The sequence below is a fragment of the Atta colombica genome, unplaced genomic scaffold, assembly GCF_001594045.1.
Source record: "Atta colombica isolate Treedump-2 unplaced genomic scaffold, Acol1.0 scaffold189, whole genome shotgun sequence".
NCBI lineage: Eukaryota > Metazoa > Arthropoda > Insecta > Hymenoptera > Formicidae > Atta > Atta colombica.
Window position 1 is genome coordinate 2,029,332 of NW_017259281.1, and position 23,620 is coordinate 2,052,951.

Genomic DNA, 23,620 nt, shown 5'->3' on the forward strand with positions numbered 1-23,620 from the left:
GGAGATAAGGATTCTCAATGAAGCGCACGCGGGGATAGCGAGAGTGGGATGACGAGGGAGCAGCGGCAGAGTTGGGCGACGTGCGACGTGCGAGGGAGACAGATCGGAAGTGAGAGAGGCACGGTGCGCGACGCCGCATGTCGCGGGACGCGGGACTCTCTGCAATCGCGGGAGGGACTGAGAGGGGACGACTTCGTGACTGGCTCGGTTCGGAGCAGTAAGCGTGCCGAGCATGCGCACGTCGCTGTCGCTCAGTCTCGCCGTGGCGATCGCGGGAGTCGGTTGTCGCATTTCGTGGCGCTAATTCGATTTGAACGCATCGCTTACGCGCGCGTAGGCGGTGCGTCGCGTCGTCGCGTCGAGCCGTTGCTCCGAATGAGTTTTCCTCAATCTAGTGGTTTGTGCGACACTTCGCGTCCTCCGCTTTTCCGTCGTGACAGCAAAATCGCCACGTAAATTCGACGAGAGGAAGAAGCGCCAACAAACTGGCGCGGCGGTATCGCTTGCTCTCCCGCGAGATTCGTTTCTCGTGCGTGGCAGTTCCGGCGCGTTTCAAACGGAAGTGAGAGTGTCGTTTGTGTGGTCCGACGTGCCGGGCGTCCTTCGTTACGTGCGAGATTATTGGACTTACGTGTATTGACTTCGCGTAGGTGGATTTGTGCGCGTATCGGAATTTCGCGGGAACGTTCCCTGTCGACAGGGCACTCGTGTCCATGGCGACGACAATCAACAAGTGCGGTGGATAACAGTTGCGGCCACGTGACAAGATATATAACGCCACAGAATTCGATTGCTCTCTCTTTTCAAGTTTGTGTACCAAAAAGGCTTTGTGCCACGTGAAACATCGAGATACGGAGAACTCGTGACGGGATGAAAATCCGATCTCTATGGCCGAATTGAATTATGTACAAATTGAACCGTTCGCGTTCGCTGCGAAGTTCACTGTGATCGGAAACGCTGCAACTTCAGACCTTCGCCGACAGCGAAATCGAACAACAGTTCGCGCGACACGTTTCACGGAGTAAAACGACGAATCGGAGCCGAGGAGACGTGACGTTATCGCGTTAATTCGCGCGACAAAATCGTGGTCGTTCGAAATTTCGCGGAAGTGAAGCCGCTCGACGTTTCGCGGAAAAGTGAAGCGCCGGAAACGCAATCCGGCTCCGAGAGAGGAAGACAGCGTGACCGCGCAGTGATATAATCGGGATCGTGAAAAAGACGCCGCGCGGCCGCGGTGGCCAGTGGTTTCTTGTGTTCGTTAGTGTTCTTGTGTTCGCTGTGTCACGTCGACGTTTGTACGAGTAAATTTAAACTACACTGCCTGAAACACGTGGATGCACGCCGTCGCATTGTCATCGGCGCGCTCTTGAATGTCTGTTGGGATCCTCAGGTCAGTAAGTATTTCACTTTCGAAAGTTATATACCCGTGTAATCTGTGGCTAAATTAGACTTTTGGTACATTTTTGACTTAAACTGAAGTATATGTTTGATATCTGATAAAAGAGAGAAAGAGGATTCTAGCGCAGCTAGTGCAGAAATAAAAAAAGCAGACCTATCATGTAAAAATACAAGGTGTTCATTGTATATAATGGCGGTCGAATATAATTTTGGAACAAATTTCTTATTAGTAATAAATTTCTAATAGCGATTCTCTATATTAGCTCATAACATTTTGTGCTAATTTTCTGATCGACTGCGCATCTCAGGAGCGGAACATCTTGTATTCTTACTTATTATGATTGTACTTAACGACTGCTAATGACGACGGAAATTCCGATCTTGGAAAATTGCGGAGAAAAAGAGTGATCACAAAAAAGAAGTTTTTTTCGCCCGTTCTTTGGGTCCTCAATTTTTGGACTGAACTGTGTGCCAAATGATATCCTACAATGAAATATTAATTACAAAGAAGTTTCAGGTTGAAGCAATTTTGACAATTGTTATAGCTGAAAGAGGAATCACTACGTCTATGCGAAAATCCGTTTTCTTTTACATTCCCAGCTTTCCCCTCTGATAATAATTGTCACCTCAACTTCAAACTTTTCTGTAATTAATGTTTCAATATAAGGTAAAGTTTGACGCACAGTTCAGTCCAAAATTGAGAGCTCAAAAAATAATTTTTGGATTATTCTTTTATACGTTTTGCAGATATTCTCATGAAGAACAGTAGCGAATAGCGTCAAAATAACTTTTGACATCAGCACTCCTTTCGTTAAATATCGCTTCAGTATGGTGATTCTGTAACTCTTAACGATAAATTATGTTATGTTATCATTGCGTAGCTTTTTTTACCATGTTGCTTTTCATTAAAACTCAGATAATACGAGTATTTCTCATTTGTGACGTCAACCAGTAATGGATTCATAAGGAGGAAGGGAGTGAGGCTATTCCTCTTAAAATTTTGTTTTTTAAAAATATTTTTGAAATTTAATATTTCTGAAATACTTAATTGTAACTTTAATATTCCAAAAATATTTTTGAATATAAAATATATTTTAATAGAAATATTTTAATAGAAATATTTCTTAATAAAACAACATTTGCAATATAAAAAAAGAATAGGTTTATAAAATATACAAAATTAAATCATATATATTTATTTCTGCTATATCTATATATATTATTCATTTGACAGTTTGTCAAAACTGTCACGTGAATACAGGTCATTTTGTTTTTGTATAACTCATTTCCAGAGATATATAGTTACATATTAATTAATGAAACAAGTGGAAAGATATTTTATATATTTCGATATATTTTATAGTTGATTCTATCTATTGTATTATGTTATTAAAATATATTTGCAAAAATTTTTATTGTATACTTTCTTATTTCACAATCTGAAGTAGTGATGAATGAATCGAAGTCTTAAACAGGCATTTTTGAAATACTAGACTGTCAAGAAAGTTCTAAATCTTTCAAAAAACGGTTTTTTTACATACAGATTTATTCTAAATAATGACAATAAATAATGATCAATAAATCGTTCTTTAAAAGATGATTCAAAACTGTTGACAACCTGTTGAAAAGCCTTCGAAAATTATTTAAAATATTGAAAATTGTTCGAATTGGACTTTAAAAATTTCCCCTTTTTATTTGATTTTTGATCAGTATTTTCAAATTTTTTATAAAATTTAAATTAAACGTATACATGATAATCACACGAAGAAAAATAATAGGCACTGTGCTAAGATTTATTCGATTTATTTTCAAAGTACACACTAAGAAAAATCTTGAATGTCACTTTACATTTTGTTCTCACATATCATTAAACTTCGATTAATTGTATATAATTGCTGACAAGTAATAAGACATTTTTATCGCGGAGGAATTTCTATTGCGCTCCAATGCGCAAATTCTCATTGATAGGTACAAAACATTGATAGGTTGCATTTTATTAGAGCAACTATTTAAATTTTAATTTTATGAATTTGAATAATCGCATACGCCGCATAGGATTATGACAACTGGTTGATGTTGCGATCTGACAATAAAATACATAACTCAACACTCTGTTTTTTTCCTTCTCTTTCGCTCAACACGCGCGCAATGCGCGTTGTGACGTCAATCGAAAAGTCGATTTATTACACGTAACGATCGGTGGAAGAATAATAGGCCGAAAAGAATTTAGAAACCGATTATTGAACGTATAATTTTGGTATTATTTATTGTGAGAAAGAAACACGAAACTTAGATCAGGGTGGAACTAGTCATAAAATTACTTGTAAATTATGCAGTTGATAAGAGTGTTTTCGGTTATTTATTATGAATGCGAAACTTATAGCTAATTTGATTGGACACACTAATGCGCACTGGTGCATATTAAAATCATTATATATGATTTAATCTGAATGTAAAAGTGAAATGCAAATATTTTGAATGATATACTGCATACAATTTTATACAATGAGTATACATCTTAATATAAATCAAAAGATTTTTGCATTTCTTGATTTTAGAAGAATTAAATTTCTCGATAATTACTTTTATGCCCATTTTTTGTTTTCACTTTTTTTTTAAATAATACATTTTAATTATTACACACATATTCTTTAGGCAAAATAATTTTGAGAAATATACATCTATCTTATTTTTTATTAATAAATTGCTATTTAGTAATTATTTTCAAAAAATAAGATTTCTTTTAAGATATCTTTCTTGTACACGTGCGTAAATACTTTTGGCACTCACTGTATTTTACTTAACAGCACAATAAAGTATATTTCACAATTTAATCGAGTTCTATAATACTAATATCATTTATAATAAACATAAATTTTTACATCAAATTGTACAGACTCGAAATCTTAAAAATAAAAAATAAAGATAAAGCATCTATACAGGGTCACTAAGAGTCATAAGCTGATGAAGGTGCCAACGATTAAATTCTATACCATTAATCGAGTAACATTTTGACAAAATAAAGAAGATTACGCACACTCGATTAATAGAATTTAATTGTTGGCATCTTCATCAGTCTATGACTCTTAGCTCTGTATAGATTGTTTATTTTTATTTTTTATATATCTTTACATTATTTATGTACAACTTTAATGTGCAGTATACTGACTGTGTCCAATTGAGTTTCGCTATTAGATCGGGGTGGACTAGACGCAAAATTGTAAGTCATGTAGCCGACAAGAATTTTCCTCGTTTTTGCCGCTATATCTAATGCCACTATATCCTTGCCGCTATATCCTTGCCATCGAGTTCGATATCTAAAACGAAGTGAGATCGTTAAATCTAGCACAGCTCTGATCATCCAATTAAACGTGATATCCGATTGACATGAATCTGCGCAGCGAATTAACGGCTGTGTAACGGAAGTGAGGCCCGTTGTTTACAGGAGCTGCCTAGCCGGTAATGTGTATGTGGTACGTGTATTTTTACATCTCGGATCAAAGCGCGAGCACACCACAGCGTCGCGACGCGAGTACGGGGCGATGATTCGTTCGATTTATCGTAATGACGATCGGTATCTGCCACGCTGGCGTGGCAACTCGCTCGGCCGGTGCGCGTCCATCCTTGAAGGCGAAATCCTGATTACGATTCCGCTCGATGCCGCGGTGACATCACCGTGAAATCATCATCCTCGTGGAACGTCCCGTCTTGATTAAATCTCCGCGTGTCTAGTACCGTGCTACCTGCTTCGAGAAGACAATTTTTTTCTCTTATTTTCTCACGTTTCCTCGTTCGTTTGCAGAGTAGTGTGATGCAATATGTTTAGAATATTCAAACTTATGATTCTAATTGTTTAACTTTGCTGTGAGTAATGTTTGAACAATTTAATACTTTTTATTATCTCTGTGTTTTGCAAGACGAAATTGCATCTCGATCTTGTTCGACGATTAATTTATTTGGAATATGATTGAGATATAGATTTATTTGCTTTAAGATCTCGTAGAAAGCGAAGAAATCGTGTTAATGAAATCAGATGATGATACTTTATAATTGAAGTCTTTTCATTCAACACTCCTGGTATGATTCTGAATGAATACTGCAGTATACAGCTAAAAATTATGAATGCTTCAAACGCACATTAAAAGAAGCGTGTTTATTTATGCTTACTTCATAAAAGACGCGAACGAAAAGAAGCAATCATGTTTTTTTTCGTATGCGATTAATGCAGTATAATAGCTATTCAGCAGAAAAAAAAGCTTTGCAATTGTTGTAAGATTCTTTAATATAATTTATTATATATATTCAGTGAGCTATTAATAGTAAGAACTAATCATATTAAAAAATTTTAATAATTGCAAAGCTATTTTTTCTGCTGAACGCAATTATTGATGTGCGTTTGAATAATAACACTTGGAATAATAACACAAATATTTTACACTTTAGTAGTTTTTATTTATTTTGCAGTACGTGTGATGAATAAGACAGCTGATATTGTCATTATGTTATTAATTTGATCTAATTAAAATAATACGATAATAATAATACGATATTTAATAATTAAGCAATTAAAATATTTTCAGAAATTATTATTTTAGCTATATAAACTGTAATACATAATAATAATAAGCTACAAACAAATAATAAAAAAATCACATTGCTTATATCGAAGAATCGATTATGAAAAGATGTTTATACTTTGCAAACCAATTTGTAAGATACAATTTTTTGAAAAAAAAACACAACATAAAGGTTAAGAATATTATTATACGTTTAAAGATAAAAAATAATATTGTATGTTAATTAATTGAAATTAATTATACGTTTTCTACAATAATCTACTTGTAAAAAGAATTGCAATTTATATTATTTATGATACTTGATGAAAATCTAAGCGATAATAGTGAAGAATTATTGTGTACACCGTTGCTATGTCCGCATTTCTTGCAGAAATTGCAACGCGGCAATTTACATAAAGCGAGCAGTTATCGCGTCGCTCGTAAATAGACGTAATGCGATTGCGAAACTCAAAGCTCTCTGCATTACATCGACAATGGCAACGTTCGATTTCTTAATTCAAAGCGGGAGGGCGAGTTATTTCTGCCAGACGGATCGCAGCAGAGAAGTATGTAGCTTTCTGTTTGCAACTTAAACTCTTTATTTTACATGACTAGACTAACAACACAAATTCACAATTATTATTAAAAAGGATAAATTCTCTATGTAAGATATATATTAAAAAGAACCTCTTTTTCGAGTTTCTACTCCGTTTTACTTTTTATTATTTCTTGTAAACAACTTATTAAGTCTTTTCGCTTTGCTTATACTTTTCATACACTCAGAATCTTCTCTTTCTCTCTCTTTAACGTCTGAATGTATATTTATTTTCTTTTAACTTCAAAAATTTTTCAAGATTTCAAACAACGCGAATAGATCTATTTAGAGACTTGAAAAGCTTGCGTGGAAACTGTGTTTTTTTTTTATTACGATTCGAGAGTCATATTATTGATCGACCATGAGACTGTAAATAAACGCTACCTTATTGTATCAGTCAGAACGCAGAGAGATGAGATACCCTGCTGCGTCGTGAATGACGTTTATCACGTTCAATTAAATATCGTTGCTTCTCCTTTCGAGAATGACGAATCACACGGATATTTTTGCTCTTCGCGGTATGTAGTGTATATGTACACACGTGTTTAAACGCAGCCTATCAGCTCCGATAAGATTTCATCTATGATTTTTGGAAATTAATCGATGTTTGTTGGTTTATCGTTAATAGAAAACGTAGCAGAGATTTTTCGATTTTCAGTGGCTAATACAAGGAATATAATGGTTATTATCGATTATCCATGGAGAACAACCATTGTTTAAATCGTTAATTATCGACATGAGAGTGATCGTTTCATGAAATTTATTATGAAGGAGTGACGACGCGTCTTCCTTTGTTCGTGATGATGAGCGAGCTATGACTACTTTACTGCCAGGCTTCCAACGAAACACGTGGTCAGCACGTGTGACTGCTCTTCCGAAAAGCTTCATATATTTTATGTGATATACTCCAATCATTCAACGGAAATACGTTCTTTGTTCAGGCTACTACCTTTTACAAACTATAAGTCATCAATAATAGAAAACGGATGTAACTATCATCAATCAAGTTTATCAAAACTTTATTTTATTCTGAAAAATTATAATATAAAATATCATAATTTATTAGTTGAAGAGAAGTAAAATTATTTAAAATTCTTAATTTTTAAAACATGTTTAGTAAATTAATAAAATTTAAGTATTAAATTTCACGGACATATATAATATGATAAATTGAATGTAATGATCTTTGATGGCATCATTCTTCTATCATATTTTATAGACTCTATAAATATTATAAACTTTCACAACTTTCATGGAGATCTTTGATTTTATGTAATATTTTACATATAGAAAAAAAAATAGGAAAAGAAATAATTGTTATACGTTTCCGATGTACAGGATTAATTACGTTGTCGATGATCCTCTGACTCCTCTTCGCTTCCTTCTTAATCCTTTAACTTTTACGTACCGTCGCGGAGTCACTCATGTCCCCTGCATGATTTACATCCCGCATTTATGACGCAACGTAAAATCGCGCGAAACTTTCCGCGAGCCAACCCCAAGTGCCGGGAGCGCTCTTCTCCTCGCGCGCCTCTAAACGACTGTATATCTCGATGGGTGATGTGTGAAATATTTATGCGCGATCTGGGCTTTATTCCTCGGAATACGAATGCCGCAAGGAGCAGCGGTAATACGTTTGTATCGTTGTGAGGGAAATAGGAAAGCGGGAGTCTTTGCGCGTCGCAAGCACTTGAAAAAATGCGACTTCGTTCCACGATGTTTCAAGGTCTATTTAAAAAATTCAAATAACAGCGTTGACGGAAATTTTCTTGTTTTATCTTTCAGTATCTGCGCAGAAAAATAGTGTGGCTAAAACGTAGCTGCAAATTCACTCAAGCGACCTTCTAACACGGACGGAAAACGTTAACGGCGCGAAGGCAATTGCGCGTGGGAATTTAATTTTCTTACCGCCTGCCGGGGCCGGTTACGCGCGCGGTAATGACTGGTACTTATTGTGTCATTGGGTCATATTTCTCGAGGAATTATGGTTATGCTATAGCGCGCTTCTTTGAAATCGAGCCTGCAGCCTATTGGCTGTCCCTCCAATGAAGGACGGCCCTAAAGACGACTTCTATTAACCAGGATTACCGTCGATAGAATACGAGGTATAATAATCTTATAATTCTTTACAGAGTTTAAAGAAATTTATTTTAATCCAGATTCTCTAAAAATAACAGAAAGTTAAAATTTTAAGATGATTCACGCACAAATTATATTATTTGTATTATATTAAAATTATATATGTAAAAGCTTTGATATAAATCGAAATAAAAAAAACAAATAAATTCTTAATATCAATGGTTGTTAGAATATCCTTAAAAAAAATAACAAGATCTTGTTGAATAAAAATACATGTTTAATTAACTATCTTATCGGAATTTATTGCGTTGCTATTCAAAAAAGATGTTACTTAATTTTATTTTAATATAAGAACATTTTTTTAATTTTTAGTATTTTTTATCGATAAAGTAATCATCAATTCAGAAATAAATAACGTATTAATATTGATATGATAAAATAGGAAGGAGCTATCGAGCTATTATAATCTATCAGTAAAGATAATCAACAGGAACATAAAGGAAAAGCATTTATTGATCAGATCGTGATTCAAATATGCAAATAGGCGCCGTCGATCTAGTCAATCACTCTGATTGATTACATATACGCGTATACATCGATACATCGAACTTCCTTGTATTGCGACGAGCACAATTGACAATCGAGGAAATCGAAAGCAATTACAGTCAATTAAATAGTAAGAGACTATTGTCACTGTTCAATGCATTGATAAGAGTGTTTCATTTCACTCGTGCGTGAAATGGAGTGAGGGCGGAAGAGAGAAAAATCGACACGCGACGAGCACGGCAATGCGTGCTGGTTACGAAAATATTTCTCTGTTTAATGCCGGAAACTGACTATGTGGGTGGTCTTCCGTCGATAGAGCAGTCGATAGAGCGCGATAAAACCGACCTCAATGTCGTAGAAATGCTCGTTGCCAGCACGAGATCAAGAAGCGATCCTGAAACACGACGAAGAATTGATTCTTTGATGCATTCGAAATAGCGTGTAGTCAAGTAAACATCGAATCCAATATGAAATCATGTGAGCATTATTTTGATATATTGCTGTCTGAACTAATTACTGTACTATTCAATACGCGAATCCATGTTAATGCGTCAATAAAACTTGACAGAATTCAGTAAACGCGAAGTTTTTTAAATGATTATATAGCACAATTAATTATTGCTTAATTATTATTAGATTAATTATTATTACATATTTTTTATAACTTCTTCTATATAAAAATTTAATGTCGAAAAAGTTAAAGGCAATCTGTATATTAAAAGTTAGAATGTATGTTTTGAAAAAGTTGCGGCGTAAATAAATACCAGCAGACCTACTTTGTCCGAGCGACGATGAAGAGTCGCGCCGAGAAGTCATTGATAGTACCGGTATCAACGCCTCTGGAGAGCTTCTCGTCTCGCATAAGGATTAAGTTCTCCGAGGTTGTTTGTAAAGACCTAACGCATGAATCATATCATGTCCCTTCCTACTTGCCTACTCCGATATTTGCTTGTAGTTAGTCATACATATTTGTGGCTTGCTAAAACTCGAAGAAAATGTCGAAGAAAATCGAATTTGTTTCTGCTAATGTTGCAAAATGATCGTGCTCCTAATATCATTCGTTTATTGTTACTATATGTGACAGTACTTTAGAATTTCTGTTGCTCGAAAATATTGTCGTTTTAAAACATTATATCTATTCACTTATTGTTATTTTTAAGTCTTATTAATAATTTTTACTACGACTTTGTGAGCTAATATTTTATTAAAATATTGACAAGCTTTGTCTTTAAGTGAATATGAAACACGCTGTTACCACACTAGCTTATTATGAGCTTAGTATGAGCGTTTAATATTTTTACAAAAATATCAAATATTATCATAAAATCGTAGTTTAAAATAATATATTATCCTCGTAACATTTATACAACATTTTTGGCATTTTCTGCTAATACTTATTACTATTGCAACATATCTTATTCCTTATTAACATTCAGTATGTTTAGCATATTTCATCATTTAATAGTTAATATTTATCTCACAAACATCGTTTGTGGAATTTGTAAGCATTTTTATGACACATAATTTACTTTCTTTCTTTATGAATGTGATATAAGGTGTAATATAAATAGATTATAAATTTCTCGTTACTGATGAATTTATAGACAAAAGATAATGTTCTACCATATATTAGTGTCTTAATGTAATTTATTCGAATATTATTTTCTATTAATCGATTCGTAAAAAGCTGATTTCGTAAGATGCAAAAACGACATTTAGAATGCACGAAATGACCACCTGCATCGCAGGAACGCTCATAAAACTTATTTTATACTTATTATTTTATACTTATATTTGATTTATAAATATATAATGTAAGATTAATTTGGATGATTGTTACAATTTTTTAAATATTGAATTTATTGTAAATGATTATTTATTGTAAATGAACTTTCTACTTATTTAACGGATATAAAATTATTAAGAGAAACAGTAATTCTGTAATTATCGTAATTGATGAATTTACTTTAATATTGTAAACTATACTACATTTGTTTAATGACTAGATTTATGGATGAGAATAAACAAATTAGGATAAAAAGAAAAGAGAAAATAAATGAAAGAGATGATAAAAAAGAAAACAAGGAGATATACGTGATATAAGGATCTGCTAGATTGACTTTTTGTTTAGACGTAAAAGGTTGCCCGTTTATCTGTGACACAGACTTGGATGTCACAAGAAAGATCCATCGTTTTCATCAGACGATGAGCGATGAATCGCTAGGATCGTAAAAAGGGAGGATTCCCTGTAAGGATCATCGATACATCTCTCTCTTTAACCATTCGCGGCCTCCTCTCATCCCTGTTCGTCCTTTATGTATCAGAATCAACCATGTGTAAAACCAGTTCTGCGACTTGGGGATGGCGCGAGAGGATAGCGTATTTTAGCTCGCGAACTCGCGACTATTCCAGAGCAAAATGGATCATGCTGATCACGCTTCATTAGTTTTTTCTTATTCTATTCTTTATCGTCATTCTCATCGTTGAATCGTGCATTTAGTATCTACTGTATGCGATTTCTAATAATATTTATCCCTTCAAATACTAAACGATTTTATCGTGGATACGAAAAAAAAACATTAAAATTATATTTTTATTGATATATATTAGTTTTTAATTTATTTACTTTTATTTTGTAATGTGTCTAATGACATTATGCTTATAAGTAAGTAGAGACAAGACAAAATTTTTGCTTTTTAACGTAAATATAAGTTTAATTTAATGATTAGAAATACACATATATTTAATTGATGCTTATATAATTATGACTTGAGAAAAATTTCTTAATTTTGAAAAACATGTAATACGAGAAAATTTATTTGTACAGATTAAAGTCGTGCATGTCTCGTGATAGAAGCAAATTCAGATACTTTGCTTTAATAAATTTGATCAGTTCAGTCTACTGTAAAAATAACGAAACACGGTGAATCGACTGGAAATTACATTCGATTTAATTTTGCGTACATCGTGATTTTAACGTAATTCACAGTTATATGGCATTTATATTGCGGGATTCAACAACGCGAACGTTTGCCGCGCGCGTCGCGACAAGATATCATAATTCTAAGTTCTACGATCCGTACAAGTATATCGGCGTGCACTTTCGAGATCCTTTCGCGCAGGATTGAGACGGTAGATAAGAGCTCGCACAATGTAAAGCAGCCTCTTCTCTGACGCGATCCGAAGCCCGTAGGAGCGAGTCGGATCTCCACGGATAACCGACGGCCGTCAGTGAAGTAGAAATACAAGATACTCGCCGTTCAAAATGCAACGAGCTATCGCAGTGGAAGCACGACCACCACGCGAGTTATTCGCCGCCGTTCGAATGCCACGATGCAATCATTGCTGAAGATGCACGACCACCGAGCGATCATATTAACCTCATGATGAGAAAAGCCCGGACGTTCTATGACTTTGGGAAATGTTTTATCCTCTCTTTTATGATTAAGAAGAAAAACGAGATCATGCACGAGATCATATATTAAAGGAATCTGGAATAACAACAGAAACTTAGAAAAAAATAAACAAAATAGACGGATCGAAATTTTTATTGAATTAGAATTAGTAATTCTTTTTATTTATTTGTTTATTCTTTATTTTAAATTATTCGCGAGAGTTTCGAATAATAAATGCGATTGATTCTAATTCTGGATACTGAACGGATTGAGGCAGCTCTCTTCCTTACATCGCTTAAACAAACATCATGTCGGATCCGATTCAAGACACATCGTTTTCTTATTCTCTTGTAGACGTTGCAACGATGGACTGTTTATTTGTATTACTGCAATAGCTCAAGCTATGACCTAAATGTTTTCTGACTATCTCATAGGGTGCAGAGAAATTTATGTTAACTGAGCTCTGAAATGTGCACGAGACATAACTCACGTGATAAATCCAGCAGATTGAATTTAAATTATGAGCGAAATGAAATTAAACGAAATAAATTACATACAGATATGAAAATGATTCTCGACATAAATAATATATATTATATATAAATTTATATTCATGTATATGCTTATTTATTTATATATGTTATAAAGCATTAAACACCGATACATTATTTACTCAGGGGGAAGTTTGTTACTTAATAACGATTATTTTCGAGCTTATTATTAAGTTTTCGCGTATTCAAGTCACGAGGTGAATCGTATGAAACACGCGATAAACTGTAAATCGTGTGATAATAACTCTCGTCACGCAATCTTCACGATCACGTTATGTCGATATTCCCGCACGACTCCGTGTACATTTTACAAACGCGATAAATCAAGACGTTGCACTATGCCCGTTTTTCATGCTTTCTATCTCATCGTTTCCCTATTACACTCGTGCAGTATACGCCTACTAACAAAGTCAAGTCTCGCTAAATGGCATCAAGAACGTGAAAATGAAAATAGATTGCCGTAATTCAAGAAGAAGATGCATAATCACATTTAATAATCTTTAACCTTTATTTCTTATTATTGCTCAGTTTCTCTTGAGGGAAAATAAATGTCACTATGTTGTAACAAAATAAAATAAGAGGGAAGTTTCCAGAATATTAAAATTTCAATTCTTTCAAATCTATTAAATAAATGCGAAGTAGTTTATAAAGGAAATGGAATTAATCTGCAATCAAAAAGCAGTAAAAATATTTTTTACTCTCTTTGTTTACAATTTTTTTTACTGTTGTAGTCTTTCAAAAAGTATAGAAAAATTTCGGATTACTTCTCAACATCTCTGTTATATTATCAATAGTTTTTTGACAAGATATTTTATAAGGTAGAGAACTTCGTTATCTTTTAATTTAGAGAAATACAATGAAATTTTGCTTGTGCCAAAAAGGCATAGATTGCAAACGAAGGATCAATATAAAATTTTATTGTTTAATGGAATATTCTTTTATTATATATTTTTAAATTTTATTTAACTTGCGGCAGAAGATAAGGATATATTTTTGAAGATTTAATTAATGCTATTTGTGTGATTCGAGAGAAATGATTAAAACAGAATGTGTCGTGCCAAGATGAATGCTACAAGAGACTGAGTACGTACAAACCGTAAGAACGTATGAAGTCGTAAAAGTAACAAAGGGACCACACATACGCGGATGATACATTTGATCCTTAAGCGTGACGAAGAATGCACTAAAGAAGGGATTCTTAATGATCTGAATTCCTCCAAGTTAACTTGGGAGTCAATCGGAAAGAATCTTTAAGGCGAGAGGTACGCTCGTTATAAATTTCCCAGTTAATTATATCTAAGGATTCAATAAACATTTTATTGCGCACATTCCTACAGGCGTACTCCCGCAAAGAACTCAATTTATCGCTACAGATGTTGCAGATAATTCGAGAATAAATTGTTGAAACGACAATTTCCGGCATTCTTACAATTCTCATTAACATTTCTTAAATTCTCTCGAAGATTACATTCGTACATTCTTCTGATTTTTTATTAATAAATAAAGTTTATTCTTGTCCGTTTTTTATGTTATAGGGAAAAATTTTATTGAATTGATACTCGCTAATTTATTGGCGATATGTACTCGTATAATTTTTTAAACTACCATAGTTAAAAAAATAACTTAAAATGATTTATATAAATATAAATACATTATAGAAAATATTTAACATAATCAAGATTAATTTAATAATTATATTAGCCTAATTATATGCCTCTCTTTCGCTCTTTCTCTTTTTATAAGAAAAAAAGTATTTTTTTTTAATCAAAAATTCATATTTACAGTCTGTGTTTATATATAGTATTAGCATATCTGGTAAAAAGATTTTCATCACACATTGATTGTTACTTACCGAAAGAGATTTTCAACCATAAAGATCATTTTTTTTTAATGTAAAACCGGAACCAACTATTCCGCGACGAATGTTTAGAGTCATTTAGCAGTCGCTAAACGCCGCGGGTAGCCTCCTGAGCGACCAACTCCTTTCAGTTCAAGTTTCCATCCATTGAATACCTCATAGCGGGTTCTTCGAAGGGAGAGAAACGGAGAGAGGTTGTATGAAGGCCTTGCAAGGTTACCTATCTCTTAGCGAGGTCTACGAACTACTTTCGAGTCTACCTATGTGTATTTGATATTCACAATTCTTTTAAGTTTTAGGCAATTTAAGAATAAGTTACTTTAATACACAAAATAAGGAATGGAAGAAATAAAAATTGATAGACAATAATATATTTTATAATTTATATTACTTTTGATTATTTTTAATTTAAATTAATAATTTGAAGTTATTATTAACACATGTACACAATTATTATATATTATCAATATTAATTAAATTTCGATTTTCATGTATTGCACAAGTAATAAGGAAAGGATAAATTAAGTTTATAATAATATTCGATATCTTAATCTTTCATGTTACCCAACATCTTAAATTATTCAGTCAAATTCACTGATAACTTCGGTTAGATTGGATAATTGGACAGACTCCTGATAATTTCCTCTTGACGTTAAATATTCACGGAAGTTACGAGCAGAATCGTGGGTGCGTGATTTCCGCGTGACAAAATCGTTTTCTCTGTTCATCTTGGAGAATTGGATACCGAAGTGCACGTTGGCACGTTAATTCTGACTGTAACAGAGCAGCGCGGTCGCGTCGCGAGCGTAACGCTTTGTAATTACCGGCCGTCATTATCGTGCTACTCGACTTGACGCGATGATTACGGTGCACCGGACAGGAGCAAATCGAGAGTGCTCGCTACGGTGCGTGGTCGCGCGGAACACCCCGAAGCGCGAGTGGCATCGCGAGCCCAGGTAGTTCACTGGGCCCCGATTAACGCCGTCTGACGAGGACCTTCCTGCGGAATTATCAGCACGGCGAATTGAATTTTCGCCGGCAGCGATTCGAGCCACGAGTGCATGCCGTTATATTGCAAGGGACGTGACATTCTAATGCATCGGCTAAAATGCTAGATATTTGATATTCCAGTTAGCTAAAGTCTTTCGACATTAACGTACACATGCATTCGTCGAATTTGTTGTCGCGTACACTGCTAGTACACTGTTGTAGCATCATGAAATTGTTTTACTGTCCATTTACCGATGACATCACACCAGCAATACTCGTCCGAAACTTCGTTTTCTGTGTCTCGAGGTCAGCACGTATCAGCAGTTCCATTTGTATCGATGCCATAAATTATTTATATTAGGAAACGTGCCGATAACCATACCAGCAACGGAACTGATAATAGTAGTATGGAAGAAGAAGCATGGAGAATGTAGCTATATTAACCGAATGACTGTACACAACAATGATAAAATATTCTATGCTCCTATAAACTTACGATTCTAGTGTAATTGTTTGTAGAATAGTTTATGTTTTATAGGTTGTAATTTTTAAATATCTAAATTTAAATTTAAAATCTAATTTTAAAATTAAATTACTTTTTTAAATTTTCTATTTAATTTTTATCTTTATAATTTTATACATTGACGATTGGACCACATTGTATTTTGAAATTTTTATTAATAGGAACATCAGTGATAAAATAAAATTTTTAAATTATTACGTTCAAACGATTTTATATGGTTTATTTAATATACTTTTATTTTCTGCTTTATTTTTTCTTTTACTGATTAAAAAATCTTAGCTGGAATTAATTTGTTATTACTGACAATATCTCTTGACGTATTGAGAAAGTAATGGCAAGAAGAGAAGAAGCAACAAAGTTCTTTTTGACAAAATTCTCCGCGTTTCAGAACTGGTTTTAAGTCGAGTCGGCTAATTGGAATTAAATGCAGTTTCTCCCGCCCGTCGCAGCTGCATTTATAAACAGCTGAATGACTAATACCGCGATAGTGACAGTAATTAGGTATACATGATACCTCCATTTCCATGTAAAGCTCTTCCTCTTCTTGATATCTCATCCGTCTTTCTTTTGCCGCTTGATTATTTAAGTTCTGATTGTGCTTCAGTGGACTTTGAAGTCCGAATGAACTTCGACATGTGCACGCATAATTATACACGATTTTATATGTCGTTGATAACGCATTGATTCGAACAAATCTCGTTAATCAAATACGAGTATCCTTTTCTTAATAGATTTATTATAAAAATAGAAACATACTCTTTAAAATCTTTGGAGTGGAATCTAACTCTAAAGAATGAAATTTCTTAAAAATTGACAGTTGAGTTATTTCTGTCTTTGAAGTTGATCTCCCCCATTTTCAAAATTTGGAAAAAATAAGCAGAGCTCTCAGGGAAGTCATTCCGGAAAGCTTATAAAATTTGACACAACAAGCTTCTCCAAGTATTGTATTCCTGATTAAAAAATTAATTAAAAATAGCGATCGGAACTTTATTTAAAATTGTAAAATGTACTATGCTAGAATTAAAAAGAATTGTCGCTAGAAACAACTAACACAATACTTTCTTCAAATGTTGTTCTGTCTTCTATATTTAAAATATGTATAAAAATGAATAATTTTGTTTTGAAATTTGTTTATATTATTATTAGAATTCTAGTAAATCTAATGGAAACTATTGTCAAAAGTGATAATATTTATTCATTTTTTTGTTTTTTAGAGAAAAAAGTGTGGTGCTAGATTCGTAAATTCATATTTTTATATTTTATTTTTTAATATAAAAAATGCGGAACTTTTTTTATTTTTATATAGAACTGTAGAACTGCGAGGAGAGTGCTATGGGAACTGTAAATATTTTTTTATATTAATAGAATGTCGTGTTATCTTCACAAATCTATTTTAAAGAAGATATAATAACGTTACTCACACATGCTGAACTTAATAAAACTTAATACTTCGTTGGAATACATTTAAATATGTATTTATTATAAATAATATTTTTTATATGCATTCGATTGTTTTTGGCTCATTAATATATCAAGCAATAAAAAGAAGTTAATAATAAATACAACGAGAGAATATTTACATGTATGTATTTATAGTCATTATTATTCATTGAAAAATTTGTGTCAGATTGCTTGAGGTGAAAAGAATGTATGCACCTGCCTGTTTGTACCTTGTATTACTCAACTAAATGTACACAAACATTTAACGAGTGTTAAACCCATAAAGGTGTTGCTGACACTACCGAGCTTGACGCCTCCGCTTCTTCGTTCGATATGCCGTTACTTTCTCGAGGCAAGGCATCTGAAGCAGAGATTTTGTTACATGAAAAAAAAACGGTATTCCCGTGGCCAAATGTTAAGCACACTATTTTAACTTTTTTATTGTTTACTCTTCTCTCTGGTGAAACTTATATTTTTAAATTAATTATTACACTTAATTATTATTTTATTTTTTGTACGTTATGCATATTATATTTTTGATTCTTTATTTTATTTTTATATTTTACTATGTTCTAATTTTAAATTATCGTTTGTCGTCAATTATTTTTACTTTTTAAAATAAAAATAAAATTAGTTTGAGAACTGCATATCTATTATAGTCAACTCGAGATTTCTTAAATTAGATGTATTATAAAAGAAAAACTGCACAAAATGTTTTGACAATCTAAACGTTTTCAAACATTATTAGTTGAGGAATATTTCTTTCTTGTTCAAATCAACTAGAATAAATTAGAGTTCATTTCTATTCATGTGATGATTTGAGCGTATCATCTTGCAAAGAATTAGCATGACATTAAGCGTTAGCTTGCAATTCACGAATGCTGGATAAGACAATGCGTGTCTCTCAGACTGCTGAATCTTTGAATTTTAAGGAGAGTAATCTATATGTTTTGCATCTGGACGTCCTACTGTCTAAATTATAATATTCGTGAATAAATTCCACATTATCTTAATTCCTATTAGTCGCTTAATATATTTTATCGCTATTATAATTTTGTTTTTATTAACTCTATAATGATATAGAGTCGAATATCTCAATATTTTTTTCTGATATTAAGAATTTTTATAAAGTATATCTGAATGGCTTGCTACGATAAATTCTTGTTATTATATTATTTATTACATAATATTTAATATAAATACATTAAATTTTAGTACACGCAATACTTTTTTATGTAACTTTCTATAAAATTGTGTAGAAAGGTAAGTAAATTTTTTGCTAAATTTTTTTTCTGAAAAGGATTGTTGAAATGGATCTACTTGAAAGATTTCTAAGTAGAATATATATACAATTTAACTTAGCGTGCATTCGCCTTTCCTTCTTTTGTTGCAATAGCACCTCCTGCTGCTTTTCGGAGAACGATATCAATGAGTCTAGACAAGAAAAATAATTCGTGTCCGCAATTGTACGTAGTGAACGGCTGCGAAGGTTAATAGGCTGGTCATTGTGTGATTCACATAGTCGAAACCTACATTTAACAAATTCTCCAGCAGTTAGTCTTCCTTTGTTGGCAATTTTCTTCAGAACGTGCAAAAATTTTTCGAACGTTATTTTTCGACATATCAGCTTTACTGTGTCAAAGTAGTTAACAGAATTAATGTTTGCGGCAACTTTATTGGAACACGGGAGCCAGACAGAATAATTTAACATAAATTACAAGTGAGATAACGGTTGCAATAGCGATTAATTGCAGATTAGTCTGACAGATGAACAAGCTAATAAAATGAATTTAATAGTTGCATTTCAAATTCGGAACGGCAAATAATGCGAGCTTACGGATGTAGTCCTCTAACTGGCCCCACAAATGCGTTACATAAAGTATCGGAGGGGGGGCTCCTCCGAGCAAGGTCCCTATGATTATGGTCGATGCATATGCACAGAACACGCACTGACGCAATCTGCACGAGTATCGAGTACTGCATGGCAGTTCGAATGACCGCAATTAACCTTACGTAACTCGGCCTTCCTTGGTGGTCCTCTAACTATCCGCGGCCTCAGAACATATAATAACTGCATATAATACATCGATGCATAGCAGTAACTATGTTTATTTCTTAATTCCTATTTTGCATCTTTTTGTATTCCATTTAAATAATTAGAAACTAAATAGTTTTAAGACAAATTTTAACTTTTGCTTTATTTGCGTCGATACATTTGATAGATTAAAATTTTCTAAAATTACCATAATCGTTTTTGCAATACAGATAACTATTCTCACTATTATTCTCATTCATTATTACACATGATCGGCTATCATTTCCGCCTACGAGATCACGCCTCGTTGTAACGCGACGGGAGCAAAGATCTTGCGGAACGTAACAACGTCCGAGAGTGCGATAATAACGCGCCGTAAAAAGAAGCAAAAACAATTTTAAAGCTTCGTTCCGCATAACAAATATGTCGTACGTGGAATACTCAGCGCTCTTATCAGTCGGATTTACGATTTCGATTAGCACGAAGTCGTCGTGCCTGCCTTCCTGGTGAGAAGACACTAAAAACAATTATCATCGACGTATCGCACCTTGGGAGTAAGACTTCGGGAGGGTAAAAATCTCGCGAAATGAGTTACTGCCGCCTACACGTGTGGAAATGTTTGGATATCGCTAGTATCTAAGTGGCATGTCAATACATTGACGCGCAAGTTCACACAAATCCTTATTTTTCTTTGAAAGATGATCTTTTGATTTTAACATAATTACATAAGATTAATACTAATAAGAAATAATATGATAATATTATTTTTGTGATGTATCTTTGTATAACTTATAATTAATTAATCATAACATTTCATATTTTAATATATTTTAATCTTTCACACTTTTTCGATATGACATACTCGGCTTTCTTTTTATAATGCTTTTTTCATTTCTTATAATTTTTTTATTAATAAATATACACACATTTGTTATCGTTATGTTTTTTAATGTCTAATGTTTCGGTTAAAAAATTTTTTTATCTTCAATATTTTCATTTTTAAGTTGAAAATTCTAAACAATTGAATTGATTGGACATGCTATACATCATCAGTATGTTGTTTTTTTATTTTAAGAAAGAGATCAAATTTTATAGAAAGAAAGTGCTGTTTGCTATGTGTACATTAAATAATATATAATTTTACGTGTAAAAGCTATAAAATTTAACATAATATATGATTTACAAAGAAAAACCATCGAAATATCAAATTCATATCGTTCAGATAAAATCTCGATGTGTCGATATTTACGTAGTAGGCGTCGGTAGTTAATACATGCTGCGAAGTCGATCTCTGATCTCTGTTCCGTCTGTATTCCTGCAAGCCACCCAGGTGTGAATGCGCCCAGGAGCAAAAGGATTGCAGAGTAAATTACCGGTAATAATTTCCAACTGATAAGAACGGCGCGCGTCACTCTTTCTCTCTCTTTCTCTTTTGCGGTTAGCGAGCCGTTTAATTCAGTTTAACCAATTGGCCGTGTCCGTCTCTTGCAGAATGGTATACGATTAGGGTGAGGTATTGATACCAGGAGGCATCGGTATCGCAGTTATTTACGAGGCATTCCGACAGCCCTCACCTACCTATCGAGAGCCACAAATTCCCACGTCCTACGCAGACTTTAAGACAGATGAATCAGAATTTTAACTATGATTTCTGGGTAATAAACGCGATAATCGAAAATCAAGAAAAGAATTCTTCGTATTATTTATCGAAACAAAAATTTTTAATATATTCTCGATTCAATCATTTATTTTATTCGCATTCATTATGTTTTAGTACAAAATCTTATTTCATTCAGAAAGAGAGAGAGAGAGAGAGAGAGAGAGAGAGAGAGAGAGATTTGAGAGATTTAGATTTCATGTTTTTTGATCTTTAAAACTGCAAAGTAAAAATAGATTAAGAGGAAAGTAAAGCTATAAGTATTTATAGAATAATTTTTTAAAACAAAAATATATTTTTACTATTAAAGCAAATTCCTGTATTTTTTTGGAAAGAAAGATTCTTTAACATTTTTAACATTTTTTCTTGAGAAAAAATTTCGATCTTATGGAATTTCATTTTTGTAAGTTAAGCGTGACCGTCATCCGGTATGTACTTACATAAGATGCGATGTACGGAGCCGTCGTTCACCTGTGAAATCACCTGACGTTGGCTGCTAGCAACCACGATTAGACATCCGGTCATTTTCTAATATTACGGGCAGGCGATTCGTATTTTCATGCATGACTTCATTGTTGGCGAGCTCAATGATTGTAACGGCGATCGTATTGTATTCTTCCAACAGGTCGCAATGTAATCGATTCGTAATCTCGCGATCACGTGCTCGTAGATCTATTAAGATACACGGCGAATTCCAAATATATCGAGTAAAGTCGGTTGTGTAATTATGCCAATATTCATTTAACCCCAGAACCCCAGAACATTATCAATATTGAATGATACAATCTTGCTATTGATTAAATTGTATGTATAGGAAAATAGACCGCTCTTAAGTCATTTAACACAAGTCTTTCATACATTTTACATTTTAATGACGAAATATTTATAATTTAGATCTTTATAAATAGCCTCATTATTAACTTAAAAAGAAAAACAGAATAAGCACACTGTCAAGTTAAATCTTGAAACGATGTGAAGTCCGATTATGGAATACGTAATTCGATTGTGTGTGTTACTTCATAAAACTCAAAATATAGATAAAATAAACACCAAATAATAACTCAAATTGCTTAATAGTTTAATCACTTTAATTACAATCTATTATATTATTGACCATTAGGGGCCAGATTGTTATATAATAACGAATAGAATTTTTAATTGCATATCTCCATTTGCTTTAAATTTTAATAGATTGAATCTTTTAATGCTTCATTTAAAGCATATCTTAGCATTAAACGATCTCGCTCATTTGTATTTATCATTCTAGGATTACGTTGCATAACTTCTGTTAAGGAGCGTCGAGTTTTTTATTTTCTTCCTATTAACATACGTATTCCATAGCGCATAAAAAGAATAATTGAATCTAAAATATTTTTATAATTATAATGGAGAATTATATACGACGATATCTCTTTACACACGCAGAGAAAAGATTAGCCAACGCAGCTAAAATATAACTGCAGTATCAGTTAAAATGTATCTTTATAATAGAGACAGCTAATGTCGTTGCCAAAACTTAATTTATTAACTGCTAAAATTTAGGTGCTGCAGCGAAAAATATTCTCTGCTAGAATAGTAATCGGCAGCGTCCCAGAAATAATTGCGAATGGAATATTTGATTAAGATAGAGGAATAACTGCCACTTACTTAGCTACTCATATTAAGTGTGCTTTTAATTTTAACTAATAAGGTTGGACGTTGGTAGCAAATGTTTTATCTTCAATAACCAACTTTTAATAAAAATAAGGTTTGAACTAGCAACTAATATTTAGCTAATATCAAATATTATTAAGTTCTTTTTTGCGTGCACAGTTTAATAAGTTTATTTAGTTACATAATATAATTGAGTGCATCAGGACATTCTCTGATAACAACTCTGTGACGACTCTCTTAGAGCTTCAACCAATTCTGATTGAATTTTAATTAATTAAACAGTCCATTGAAATTGACCAATCGCATTTGTCAACAACGCGATTGGCCAATTCCAATGAACTAAC

At 33.1% G+C, this 23,620-nt stretch overlaps 1 protein-coding gene across 3 annotated transcripts in view; it reads left to right on the forward strand.

The window, feature by feature from the left end:
- Nucleotides 1–281: 281 nt before the first annotated feature.
- Nucleotides 282–23,620, forward strand: part of LOC108686774 (rho GTPase-activating protein 7) — a 250,438-nt gene continuing 227,099 nt past the window's right edge. For 2 of the 3 annotated variants that reach the window (XM_018192237.1, XM_018192239.1), the window contains exon 1: nucleotides 282–1,390. The gene's annotated coding sequence lies outside the window, so the exon portion shown is untranslated. Of the gene's footprint in view, nucleotides 1,395–23,620 lie in introns of all 3 variants that reach the window. The other variant, XM_018192238.1, reaches the window with a different exon arrangement.